This window comes from Pinus tabuliformis, chromosome 1_2, assembly GCF_031772625.1.
Source record: "Pinus tabuliformis cultivar Carrire ecotype Pingquan chromosome 1_2, CPIR1, whole genome shotgun sequence".
Lineage (NCBI taxonomy): Eukaryota > Viridiplantae > Streptophyta > Pinopsida > Pinales > Pinaceae > Pinus > Pinus tabuliformis.
The window spans coordinates 626,738,859-626,753,075 of NC_142298.1; positions in this window are offsets into that span (position 1 = coordinate 626,738,859).

Below are 14,217 nucleotides of genomic sequence, written 5' to 3' on the forward strand. Positions count from 1 at the left end.
GTTCAAATTTTGCTTTATCTATTACTGATGATGATCCCAGAACTGTGAAGGAAGCAGTAGATTTAGAGGATGGAAAACTCTGGAAAGAGGCCATGGTTGATGAAATGGCATCTTTGCACAAAAATGAGGCTTGGGATCTGGTGGAGTTGCCGGCTGGAAGGAAACCCATTGGCAGAAAATGGGTGTTCAAGAAGAAGATAAATGCAGAAGGAAAGGTGGAGAAATACAAAGCTCAGTTGGTAGAAAAAGGTTATTCCCAGGTGTCCGAAATTGATTTTGGTGATATTTTTTCTCCTGTTGCCAAGGTAACTTCTATTAGATTACTTTTATCTGTTGCTACTGCTTTTGATTTTGAGGTAGAACAGATGGATGTGAAGACATCATTTCTTCATGGGGATCTGGAAGAGGAGATCTACATGAAGCAACCTAAAGGCTTTGCGGTGAAGGGTAAGAAAGAACTGGTATGCAAGTTAAAGAAGTATTTGTATGGGTTAAAATAGTCACCAAGGATGTGGTATTAAAAATTTGATACATTTATACGGGGACTTGGCTTCACCAGAAGCAAAGCAGATCACTGTGTGTATTTTAAATTAATTGGTGACCATGTTATTTATCTGGTCTTGTATGTGGATGATATGTTGCTAGTTGGAAATGACAAAGAAATTATCTAGGATTTGAAGACCCATTTGTCCTCCAAATTTGACATGAAATATCTTGGTGTCGCGAACTATATTTTGGGCATGGAAATTAAAAGAGATCGGACAAAGAGGAAGCTCTAGTTAAACAGAGGAAGCATGTCGAGACAATATTGCAGAGGTTTAATATGCAAGATAGTAAACTGGTGAAGGTTCTTATTCCTGTAGGTGTAAAGTTATCTACTGAACAGTGTCCCAAGACACAAGAAGAGGAAGAGGACATGTCCTGTGTTCCATATGCAAGTGCAGTCAGTAGCCTGATGTATGTGATGGTTTGTATTAGACCAGAAATTGTACATGCAGTGGGAGTATTGAGTAGGTTTATGTCAAAACCAGGGAAGGAGCACTAGACAACAATGAAGCAGGTTTTCAAGTATTTGCGTGGCACTAGTGATTATGGTTTGTGCTACCAAGGAAGACCAGGATTGGACAGAGTGTTGGATATTCGTGGCTTTGTTGATGTAGACTGGGCTAGAGATCTGGATTAGAGAAGATCTACAAGTGGGTATGCGTTTAACCTATTTGGAGGTGCAGCTAGTTGGATGAGTAAGAAACAATCTGTAGTTGCACTATCAACTACAGAGGCAGAATACATGGTAGCCACTCATGCAAGCAAGGAAGCAGTTTGGTTGCAAAGATTGTCTTCGAGTATGGGGTTAGTACAGGGAGCTATAAGGTTAGACTATGATAGCCAAAGTGCAATTTTCTTGGCAAAGAACCCTGAATATCATTCAAAGACAAAGCACATTGATATTCAGTATCACTTTGTGAGGGATATGATAGAAGACAAAAGGGTACTGCTAGTAAAGGTGGAAACTTTGAAGAATACTACAGATGCATTGACAAAATCTGTGAGCTTTGAGAAGTTCTCTTGGTGTAGAGAAAAAAATGGGCGTTGAAGGGTTGGATAAATGACTAAGCTCTCTTATGCCCCCTTGTGGAAAGAAAACAACAAGTGGGAGAATGTTGGGTTGTGTTATATTCTTTCCATGACTAGCCCACATAGTTAACCGGGGGGTTAGAAGGGGGGCAGAGCCCCCCCTTTGTTGCACCGATTTTGTAGCGGGGGGAGTCACAGGGGGTTTGAGGGGTGTAGGTAACCCCACTCTATGGGGTCCGCGGCAGCGCCCCAGAAAATTTTGGTTTTGGACCCTATGTTAGGTTGGGCCGACCTACCTATGCTTTTGTGCATGTTTTTCGCACATGGTTTTGGACATGATGGTTTTCGGTCCATGGTTTTGGACGCGATGGTTTTTGGTCCATGGTATTGGATGCTTTGGCATGTATAAATATGTACTGTATCATTGAAAGGAACATAATGAAAAATCAAGCTAGTAGTCCTGGTTTTGGGATCCAGGGGAAAATATCTGTGTATGTGTTTTATGTGTTATGCTCTCGCATTGTTTATTTTATGTGTTTTAGAATTCGTATGCAGGTAATTTCTGCACGGGGTTAAAACCTACAGTAGGCCTCCCATCACTTCCAACACCTCATATTTTTCTCTCGGATGTATCCTATAGGTTCATTATCATCCTATAGGTTTCTAGTACATCCTATAGGTTTTCCTAAAATGGCCTTTTTTAAGGCTGAATTGATGGAAAACCTCTAGGAAGTCACCAGTGTAGAAATTCTGCAAATTCTCTACAAATCTAGCTTTGATACCATGTAGAAATTCACTAATTCTCTACAAATCCAACTCTGATACTATGTAGAAAATCTGCTATGTAGGTTAACCTGATAATGCAATATAGATCAAATCAAAATACTATAACCTACTTCTACTATCAAAGTTTTCTTTGTGGAAGCTTAAATATCGAGTTGAACAGTATAACTAGAAGAAGAAGAATCAATGCACAAGACACATGAGAATAATTTGGGGAAAGCCTCAGCTAAAAACCCCATTATCTGTATTATCATACAAGGTGGAAATACATAGGAATTATACAAAGCCTTAGCTCTCACAGCTAGCCAGCTCTCAGTACAATCCTCACAGATGCTCACAGGCAATCTTGGCTGCTCTCCAACCTTCCTCTTTGCCTTCCAAGCTCCTATTTCCTTGCACTGTTCCTCTGGGATGATTCACCTTCAACCAAGTGGAACACTCTGATCTCACACACTATTAGAATTGCGCAATCCTCAAGGAATTATTCCTTCTGCATGCATGAGTTTTCTCTATAAGAAAACACATGCAACTGATAGTACACTGTCCTTGACTTTAATCTCAAATGGGTCGTTCTCAGAATAGACATGCATGAGTTTCTGATGAGGGAATCTTCAGTTAACTCGAGTACACTAGTTGAGTGCATGCATGTATCAACTGACTAATAACTCACCATTAATTCCTCAAACAGTTTGGAACTAATTTAACTGGACTTAACTCAGTAAACTGAGTTAACTAATTACAACTCAAATATAACTCAATCTTATCTCCTTAATTTAAGGGATAACTCTTGCATGACTTTAGAAAGACTTCTAACTTGAATTTCTCCAAATAATTAAGTAAAAATAACATAATTAATTATTTCCAAGTAGTTGTTAAGACTAAATTCGTTTTTAATTCATAATTTAATTCAAGAACAAATTAAATTGGAATATTCTTGTTGCCACATTTCAACAACCAAAAGCCTCCCAAAGGCCCTCCACACCATCCAACCATCTCATAACCCTTCTAGCCATCCTCAAACATCCTTAATTCACCTACCACATCCATAGAAGCAATTAGTTTGCATACTTGATTTTGCATAAGAAGGAAAAAAGGCAAAAACAAATTTAGTTCAGTCTCTTTACTTGCATAGTAGTGATGTTTGATGCTTCTTACTTCTATAACTTATATAGTAGCATTTGTTTCATGTTGATTTATCATTTCTGCCAAGAATAGTTCCTTAGTGGTTAATTAGGAAATGGTATGATGTAGCATTACATGTTGACCTTCTCCATTATTGCAGTAGAGTAACTCTCTCTTAGAGTAGATTTACCTTTCTTCCAGAAAGAATCAAGCTTCTTCTGATTCCATAGAAGTCTGGTTTGGAACCCTAGTGGTCTCTTGCCATCTGAATAGTGACAATAGGTAGAACCATCACTTTTACTTGTGTATACAACACTGTCACCTCCAAGTTTGTACGAACCCCAGGTTGATAAAGTAAAGCTGGTAGCCTAGGAGTTACAACATCCTTGCTGCAATACTGGCACTCATCAGCTGGCCCTTTTGGAAACAACCTGCGTAGTGTAGGCTAAAGTCTCACCTGAAGCAGTGTTAGGGGATGACAGAACTAGGTTTCTGCATCCAACTGTCTGTGTGAAAGGTTCCTGTGGTCCTTAGGGATTTATTTCTATATTCATAAAACCCTAATCTTCCTACAACAATTATAACAAATAAACTTCTACACAGTATTTATACCTTCGAGAAGGTACTTAAATAGTTATAACATGCATAACTACCACTGATCTACTATTTTCGCACATAAATTAAGCATTCTTTCGTATATTTTTCCAAAACAAAGCAAACACATATAAATTTACAGAAATAAACACAGAGATGCAAATACACATAATAGGTCTTTGAAACTGTCTTTTATTAGATATTGTTTGAAATTATGGACTTCCTTTCCTTGCACACTCAGCTGCAGGGGCCCGTGCAGTCAGCCTGCGGACTTACCAAAGTCTTCGTGCACTCAGCTATAGGAGCCTTCCCCTTTCACCTAACTACAAGAACAGACCTTCCTGCCTTAGCTTCTTTCCCAAAACAATGATCTTCTATCTTAGTTACTTTCTAGACTTGCTATGACTCATCTATATATAGCCTTTCGCTTAAAATATCATGGTCCGCAGAGCATGGGTGGTTCTCAAAACTTTCCTATCACTTACCCACCTAAGGGACTAAAGCCCCTTTGACTCATACTATCTTTGCATTCCACTTCCACATTTCGTGGAGACTTTACATTTTATACAAAATTTAATCCAAAATTGACTAAAACTTGATCCTAGAGATGCCATCCCAACACTAAGAAAAAAATTAAGAAATTACTAAAATAATGCCATGTAGACAATTTTTTAATATATCATTTTTATTATTTTACTTTTATAAAAATTACTCAGATAAATTTCATAATTATATATAAATACATATACATATATTAGCACAAGTTTTAATAAAATTTGAATTAAAAGAGTAAATTAAAATTAAAATTAAAATTACTCACGTCACTTTTATGAAAAATAACCGTCTATATATATTTTATATTTAAATTAGTTTATTAACACAAGATTTAATAAAATTTAAATTAAAAATATATATTTAAAATTAAGATTCAAATTCAAATTTCCTAGATAAATGCACTTTTATCAAAATAACCTTTTATATTTAAAGTAATTTATTAATACAAGATTTGATAAAATTTAAATTAAAAAGTAAATTTAAAATTTAAGTTAGATTTAAGTCTACGATTTTATATTTAAATTTATTTATTTAACACCCCATAATTTATGCTTCATAAAAGAAAACACTCAACCCATGCTTTACCCTTCATTAAAAATATTCTCGATATTATAACTTTTATAGATTAATTTATTAATCTTATTTTTAATATTTAATATAGTTTTGGGTAACTTGGGCAATATTCATGCTTAAAGCAGGTAAATTATATTATTTAAAAATTTGTCAGTGTCTAGCCACACTTGTATCACTTTTAAATTTGAAAGGTTTTTAATTGGCTTACACATTATGACATGGACATTCAATGTTAACTTTTAAAAATCAAATTTCCTCTAATGTTAGTAAAGAAAGCTGAAGATAACCCTTGCACTGATTTGTGCCTAGCGGACTCAAGTTCTACTCATGTCAAGATGATAGAATTTGGTCTAGCTAGAACATTGAAAATCAACCCCTCTTTGCACATCAGAAAAATGAGTTATGTGACACTCTAAGAGAGAATCTGGATGCCTTTTTCTGGAGTTATAAGGAAATGAAGGGAGTTCACCCTTTGATGTGTACTCACCACATTTACATCAAGGAAGACTGCAAGCAAGTGTGCCAACCTCAGAGGAGAATGCACCCAACCCTCAAAGACATAGTTAAAGAAGAACTGCAAAAGTTGTTAGATGTAGGGTTCATTTACCCCATCTCAGATAGTGAGTGGGTGTCTCCTCTAGTTATGGTCCCAAAGAAGAATGGAAAATGGAGGATTTTTGTGGACTACAGAGAATTAAACAAATCCACCAAAAAATACCATTTCCATCTACCTTTCATTGTTCAAGTCTTGGATGGTCTTGCAAGAAAGAAGTTATTCTCTTTCCTAGATGGATTCAGTGGTTACAATAAGATCCAGATCAGCCCAGAGGATGACCATAAAACCACCTTCACTTTTCCTTAAGGTACCTTTTCTTATAGGGTCCTTCCTTTTGGATTATGTAATGCCCCTTCCACTTTTTAGAGGTCAGTTTTGAGCATCTTTGCAGAGCTAGTCCATGAATCTGTAGAAATTTATATGGACGATTTCACTCCCTATGGGTGTGATTTCCTAGAGGCTTTATCTAACTTAGGGAAAATATTAAATAAATGCATTGAAATGAACCTATCCCTTAGTCCTGATAAGTTTGAGTTCTTGATGAATGCATGGACTGTTCTAGGTCACTCAATATCCCAGGAAGGACTGCAAGTGGACCCAACTAATATTGCTATCATAAAGAGAGTCCCTACTTCTCAGAAGTAGAGGGATGTCATAAGTTTCTTGCACTTAACTAGATACTATAGGAGCTTCATAAAGGGCTTCAGTAAAGTAGCCTCACCTTTGTTTGGACTATTGGCCAAAAAACCTGATTTTTTCTGGTGAGAAAGCTGCCAAGAGGCCCTAGAAACCTTAAAGGACAAGTTGATTACTACACCCATACTCCGAGGCCCATCTTGGGCTCTTCCTTTCCATATCCATGTTGATGCCTCTAACAAAGCTATAGGAGCATCTTTAGGCTATATAGATGACAAGTTTCCTTATGCCATTTATTTCATTAGCAAAAATCTGTCCAAGGCTGAATTAAACTATATTGTGACTGAAAAAGATCTCCTAGCTATTGTCAATTCCTTGAATAAATTTAGACACTACATCACTTGTTACCAGACCTTTGTACATATTGACCATGATGCATTAAATATTTTAGGAAAAAGCTTGATGTGAATGCAAGAATTATTAGATGGTTTCTTTTATTACAATAGTTTGATCTAGCTATCATTGATAAGCACGGTAGAGAAAATGTAGTTGCATATTTGTTGTCTAGACTTGCTTTGCCTACATGTGAGGAAGGAATGGTTGATAATCAACTGCCAGATGAGCATTTATTTGTTATTTTAGTTCACTCTTCATGGTTTTCTGACATAGCCAACTACTTAGTGGTTGCATAGTTCCCTCCAAATCTGTCCACCATGGAAAAGAGAAGAATTATAAGAAAGAGCACCCCATTCACTTGGATTGGGGGAAATATCTTCAAGCTAGTGTTGGGTTAGGGTCCCTGGAGTCAGTTTAACCCAATTTTGTAGAGTTTTTTGTAAATAATGTAAATTCTCTATGAAATGTGGATGCAGAGTGCGCAACTAGATAAGAGTCTAAGGGGTTTTAGCCCCTTGTTTTGGGTCGGTTTTTAAATTCTCCCATGGTCTGCGAACTGTGGTATTGTACGGAAGAAAGCTATAAATAATTGAGTCATAGCAAGTGTTAGGGATAATTTGGAATGAAGAATTGCGAACTTGAATGATTTTTGTTGTTTTGGGCAAGTGTTAAGGTAGGAAGGCTCTGCTTCCTGTACTTAGGCGAGAAGGGGAACGCTTCTACAAATGAGTGCATAGGAGGCCTTGGTAAGTCCGAAAATGAGTGCGCGGACCCCTGCAGCTGAGTGCATAGGGTGGGGAAGTCTATAATTTGAACGCTGGAATTAAATATAGACTGATTTTAAAGAATTATCACGCATTTGAGTAGTATTATCAATTCTGCTCATGTTATATTCTGTCGCTAAATAATATGTTTTCATTGAATAATGTATGAATGTTGTGTGAAACTACCGAATCTGTCTTATTTATGCATGTTTTAAGTAATTATCTATGTTCACGAAGTTAACAATTATTTCTGTTACAATTTATGATGAATTTGATAGATCTGCGCGAAGGCAGATCTAGGGTTATTAATTGACGCGCGAAAGTGGATAATTTGCCTATTTAGGGTCCACAAAGACTGATAGTAGAGCTTCTCAAAGGTCCAGAAGCTATTTTAACAAAGTTACAGTAATGATCTCTAGAAGGATATCAATATGCGCGAAGGAATATCTAAGCTACGAAGACTTAAAAACCACTTATCACATGTCCCTAGATGCAGAAACCTAGTTCTAGCATCCCCCAATACTACTTCGGGTGAGACTACAACTTGCACTACGTGGGTTCTAGCTGAAAGGGCCAATAATTAGGGTTTTTGTTGGTTGGCGTGAACAACTCTAAATATGGGCTAGGCCCCCTTAAGCCAACAAATAATGGTTATTTTATCGGGACCGGGATCTGTCTAAGCGATGTGTGATAAATGGTTTCCTATGAAGAAAGAGTTTGATAAGTGGATTGATTGGAAATCGAACACATTCATGACTCAGGAGAATAGGAGCCCTAAATTATCCAAGGAGTAGTGGTTGCAGAGAGTTTTATATACAGACGAGACTGACGTGTTCTTCTATTTCTTCCTTGAAGAGCTATACCAGTGGTTGTCTAAATTGGTCGATAGTCAAGGGATGTGGAGGCTCGAAGGCCCTATAATGTGGACTCCTGAATTGATGTGATGTCTAGAGGCATCAGGAAGTAATATTGCAAGGTCATGGATCACTAGATTGATCACACATTGGGAAGCTTTGTGACTTATTTCATGATCGACAGAAACATCGGTTATAGGGAAGCAGAAAGAAGAATTTTTAAAGGACCACGAGATAAGTATTTGAAATCACTGAAGACTTGGATTAAAATGTTTTTATGTGAAAATAGGGTTATGTAGTTACCTTGATGTTTGGGGCTACACGAAGTGGGAGTTTATTTGGAAGAAACAAAGGATCTAGCCCATAATATAGTCTGCTCATTGAACCCCCTTCAAGTGACGACGAAGGGATGGTGCTGACTACGCTGCGAAGTGCAATTCAATTAATAACACAAGGTATTCTAAAGATACCTCATCCATCCACTCCACCTCCACCTCCACCTCCGCCTCGTACACATTCACCTACACCTCCACCTCCATTGCCACCATTCAACATGGAAAATGCAATGAAAATGCCGATCTTGAAAGGAGCAGGGAGAAAAGATCCAAAATAGTGTTGGTTTGTTGCAAATGTTATTTGGACAACACAACATATTACATACGATAATATTAAGAAAGTGCAGTTGGTTATAGATTTACATGATTGTACATTAACATGGTATATCAAGTATTACACTGATAACCCCAATGTGAAATTGGTAGCTACTCAACTAGATTTGAACAAGGAGTTAAATAAGCCTAAGTCAGAGGCACAATTAGTAATTGAATTTAAGGAAATCTGACAAAAGGTCAATGAGACACATTGGGAATTTGATCAGAGGTTGAAGTGCTTGATTAGGCAGGCTAATATGTTAATCTCATGTTCCAAACATCGTGATTGGTTTATAGCATTGCTCTTGCCACATTTAAGAATACCTCTGTCACAGAAGAAAATAGCAACGCAAGTGGAAGCCTTGGAGATCGTGACGAGGCTGGATGCATTTCCCATTCAGTATAAAAACCTTGGAGTGAAAAAAATTCATTCACATCTAGAAAGCCTGCACTTGGAGTTGTAGAGCTTGAATAAAGGAAGGGAAGCTTAGTCGGAGGTGTGCGCTGAGATCTGGTGTCTGAAATGTAAGAGCCATGGACATGATAAGGACCATTGCCCAGTCTATAAGAACTATATTATAGGGGGAGGGCTTGTTCCCCTGAAACCAGAAAAAAATGTTGGGATGAGCGTGGGAGCTGTGCTATCTGTCAGGTTACAGGACAACATGCTACTGATAACTGTCATTTATTGCAAAAATTTGTCTAGACCCCTCAACAGTTGTTTTGCAATTTCTGTAAGTTTGTAGGACACGATGAATACCATTGTAGCAGTTATGAGCTGATGATGTATAGAACCCCTACCTACAGAATGTAGACATAGAACCAACCTCCAGATCAAGGCGCACGAGCTATGCACGAAGGATTCACAGATCGAGAATGATGAAGGGGCATTAGACCAGGTCGAGGATGTGGGTAGGTAATCTTCTATAACTATGGTGAAGCATGGCACTTCACGCGAGATTGTACAAATACCATGCATCCCTCATGTCAGTATTTTCGACAGTTTGACCATATCATAGAAGAATGTCCATTTCTTTTGGAAAATTTGCAAGAAAAGAAGGTGCAATCACAACAACCTACACAGAACATTCAGATGATGAGGGCTGAACCCCATGAAGAGGATCAAAACATAAATATCGTGTTGAGAAGTGGCATAACAACTAGTGCAGATAAAGGAAAGCAACTTGAGGAAGACGGATGGGTGCACAAGGCTGTTGAGAAGGAAGTAGGTTTTGATCTTAGTTGCACTAAAGATACCTTCATGGAGGCTAAGAAGAAATTCGATGAGACCTCTACCTCAGAAAGTCAGGAGAAAGTGACCAAGACTAGTGTGACGTAGGAAGTAGATCCTTTAGTACTACCTACTTTTTTGGAGATTTGTATGAATTTATTTTCCGATTAGAAAGCAGTAGAAGGGTTTCAAGAACTAATCAAAAATTTCACAAATAAAGAAAAGACTCCAGCTGAATAATGCACAATAAGAAAGATTAGTAAGAATAAGACACGGACGGGGCGTGAGATGAGGCTAACTACGCAGATAAGTGAATATGAAATGGACTAGGTAATCTTGGATCTTAGATCTGATGCGAATGTCTTGCCTAAGTAGACATGGGAAAGGATGGGAAGACTTACGCTACAGTGGTATCCTATTCAACTGCACATGGCAAACTAATAGAAGATTATTCATTGGGGTGCTTATATGTTGTAATGATGGACATTGAGGGTGTGAGGCCATTGGCTGAATTTGAGGTCATTGAAATAGTGGATGACAGTAACCCCTACCCTACGCTGCTAAGGATTGACTGGTGTATTGATATGAATAGCGTAATCAACTTAAAGAAGTGGAAGATGTCGTTTGAGAAGAAGTCACTCGGGTTTGTAGGGCCACTAGACCTTACAGAAAGAGCATGTTATAATGAACCTATCCACGAGTATGTGGAAAGTGACGATGACCTGGATCAGATATACAAGATAACAATGTGAGATGAAGATTGGATCAATCCTACAACTGATGGAAGAATTGTGTAGGACAGGGATAACTCCTGCGCCTCATATATGGATGAAGAACTTGAACATTGGCAGAATCGACTGCATGAAGTATCCACACTCTGTTGGAACATGATGGCCAAATCGTTGCAGTGTATCTCGACTAAGGTAAGAAATCTTCTGCATTATGATGGTTTGAATGATGTGGAGTTGTTTTTGGATGAATTTGAAAGGGAAGTATCGGAAGAGCATGGATTCTAGGCACTGGAATTGGCACTGCACGGTACGCTTGCCCATTGGTGGGGTACGCACAAGGAGAACTTTGCTGGATCAAAAGAATACAAAAGAATGATGAAGTTAAGATTGGGTATGCTAATACACGGATGACAGAAAAATACAGTGGAAAGGATGATCTGCACAATCATTTAGCGCGATGGACTAAGACCTGGGGAACAAAACCACAACCAGAATGGGTGGATATTTTTTGTCATACCTTAGATACAATCCCAATGAACTGGTATCTAGGAACGGAGCTTCACCATGAAACAGCTGAATGTGACATCGCAGTTGATCATGGCTCTGTCGAAGTTGATCTTTCGAAGCCACTGGTTTATGATGATCTATCTGATGAAGAAGTTGAAACACCTAAGATTGTCAAGGCACTTCATCCCAATCTAATGGTTACGTTAGGCCCTCGCTCTCTTGGGGTTAGTCTCACTTTCGATCATGAAACTACTAAATCACCCAAGTCTCCTCATCGCTCATCTGTATGCATTGAAGATCCATCTCACATACAAATCACACCTCCTCCACTCGAACTGCACGATCCCATCACTCATGCATTGGATGAATCTTACATTGCAACCACTCGTTCGCGACACAAGTTATCTTTGTTTCTTTCGTTTGATTGCATGTCACACTAAAGAGTGTGCTTATGCTCCAAAGTTGCATGCAGTGTCACACAACACTATGATAAGTCCACGGACTGCTCGTCATGCACTTGCACGCACCTATGTCCTGTCGGAACTTTGAAGCATGAAGTGTGGTTGTCTTCATTGTTATATCTTTCTTGCTTGCTAGTTTGCACCACTGGGTTGCTCGCGGACCAAGCCTTCACCAACATGGGTCAACCAATGCATCGTGGCTGCATTGGAAATATAACTTCACGTGATCAGGCCCATGCATCAATAGTGTAGGAGTAGGAGTAGTGTTTGCTTTCAGTCAGTTTGGTTGCATGCTTGTTTGCTTACTCACTTTTTTTGTTTGTTTGTCTGCTTGCTTGTTTGATTACTTGCTTTGCTTCCACTTTCGCTTTTGATCTTGCTTTGCTTTTTTGTTTGTTAGTTCACTTCCTTTGTTTCGTATAGTTTGCTTTATTTGTTCGTAGGTTAGTTTCACATGAAACCATGTATGACTCTTGAAATGAGCTGGGTGAAGTACAAGAAGGCTTGTACAACTATCACTACTTGGTTATCTGTCATCTTGCCTCTGTATGAAGAACTTGTTACTTTTAGTCCTTGATACGTTGAAGGAAAATATGTAATGTTCGAAGTGAACCTTGGTGAAACCACAATTCTTGCACGCTAATTAGTGTCAGCTTCTCTAGTCAGTTGTTTTTGGGTTAACCCTTGTTAGCTCAGTCAAGTATAGTAAGGTGAGGGGAAAAAATTAACAGGCATGTCAGAGATATAATAAACTACTTCTCTGTTGGAACAACCTCTTCTACTCTCAATAAGTCAGGATCCCTCTTTTGCCTCTGAAATGAATAAGTGCTATGCATAATTAAAAAAAATGAAAAAAATGAAAAAATTAAAAGTTAAAAAATTAAAATGAAAAATGGATAAGGCGAAAGAAGAGAAACGCTTCCTGCGTAGGGAGGTGATGCAAGTAACTCCTCCGGGGTACTAACCAGGCTCACTAGTAACAGAGCCATGCTAGTGTTCCTATGTGACTCCGTCGGGGTATTGTCTAGGCTTACTGGCAGTGGAGCAACACAAGAGATGAAACCAAGACTTTGACGAGTATACTGGTTGTGCATGTATACCCGTTAACCCCAATCAATCCTGCGCCTCATATATGGGAAGTATTGATAGTTACGGATGTCTGAGGATGTACCGGTTGATCTTATTCCAGTATGGTAACAACTTCTGATTGTTCAACTTCAAGATCCAAGTGTTATGGTAAAATAACAAGAAGTTCAAGTTGGGCTTCTTGAACAACTTCTGGTTCAAAAGTAACTTCTGATTGAATGGTGATAGGTTCAGGATCAACTTCTAGTTGAGCAGATTCAAGTTCAGAAGTAATTTCTTGCTGAACAAATTTGGGTTGAGAATCAAATTCTTGTTGGACAATTTGGGTTACCGTTTCACTAGATTCAGTTATAGTGTCTTTAGGCAATTGTGGAGATTCCACTTCAGTAATAGATGTACCAGTAATTGTAAGAGTAACTAGGGTCATAGTAATTACTGGTATAGGTGTTTCTGGTAATTCAGATGAAGAACCAGAAGTTTGGGATGTACCAGATTCAATCAAACGAGACCACTTTGACCGGATAGGTGTAGCTTCAGGAGGTAAATGTGGTTTACTCGCTATCCTCCGCAAACGACAGGGTAAGGGTTGATATTCCTCCATGATTTCCGATTGATTTTATTACAAAAAAGGAATAAACAAAAAGGGGTAAACTAGGCAAAGGGATTACCAAACAACTGTGAACTACAGAATACCTCCCGGTGAACTAAGAAGTATGGGTAGGCAATCTCCCCGAATGTTTCATTCGATGTATCACAATTTACAAGGCAACCGACTTAGTTACCTAAGGATAGATAGAAACCTAATATAGTCTTCCCATATATACCCGAAAGTACGTGGAGGCCCAATCCGTGTTAGTGCTGTCTAATGTGAAACTGCACAGTGAGAGCATTCCTTTATACTTTACGTATTGTAACACCGCCATATATACCTGAAGGTACGTGGACGAGCTACGATATACTCACGTATGTGGAATGAGGTATCGCACTCAGAATGTATCGCAGACAAGTTAGCAACAAATGCTATGTTTTACGATGCCAGAACATGTCTCTAGCCTCGAACCTTTAAATGTTTTGTGTTAGGTGACAATGCTCCATTAGGTTAATTGAGATTAATTTTAAGTTGATCTTGATTAATAATTTGTC